This window comes from Myotis davidii, unplaced genomic scaffold (genome assembly GCF_000327345.1).
Source record: "Myotis davidii unplaced genomic scaffold, ASM32734v1 scaffold514, whole genome shotgun sequence".
In the NCBI taxonomy this organism is placed as follows: domain Eukaryota; kingdom Metazoa; phylum Chordata; class Mammalia; order Chiroptera; family Vespertilionidae; genus Myotis; species Myotis davidii.
Genome location: NW_006286236.1, coordinates 5,855 through 6,438, shown reverse-complemented (window position 1 = coordinate 6,438; position 584 = coordinate 5,855).

Sequence of the window (584 nt, the reverse complement as noted above, 5' to 3'; positions counted from 1 at the left end):
CTTGACCAGAATCGAACCCGGGATCCTTCAGTCCGCCGGCCGCCGCTCTATCCACTGAGCCACACCAGCTATGGCTCCTATTTTCCTTTAAGAAATTTGCATTCAAAAGGAAAAGAAGTGCTTCAGACGCGGGCGGGACGGAAGCAAAGGTGAGCCTACAGTCACTGGGCCCGAATGGGGACTATACGCAGATAAGGGCGAGGTTTTCTGCTTTGTCAGACCACACCCTCTTCCTCTCCCTGCCCCACCCTTCCCTCCCGTCCTCCCCCCTCCTTCCCCTTCCTTCTGTCCCTGCCTCCCACCCCTGCCCCGGCTGTGACTGAAGGGAGAGAGCGGCCAGGGCAGGGACGAAGGGGAGAGGTGAGGAAGGGGCCCCTTCAGCCAGCCAGTGTCCATCATCCCAAGCGCCGTGGTAGCTGAGCTTCTTACACCCCCAGACACCGCGATCCCCCTCTTTCGGCGCCGCCAGGAGCCTGGAGGGAGGGAGGGCGGGCAGAGCAGGGGCGGGGAGGCAGGTGGGAGGCTGTGGAAGGGGAGCAGGTGGGAGCAGGGAGGGGAGTGAGCCAGGAGCCAGGAGCGAGCAG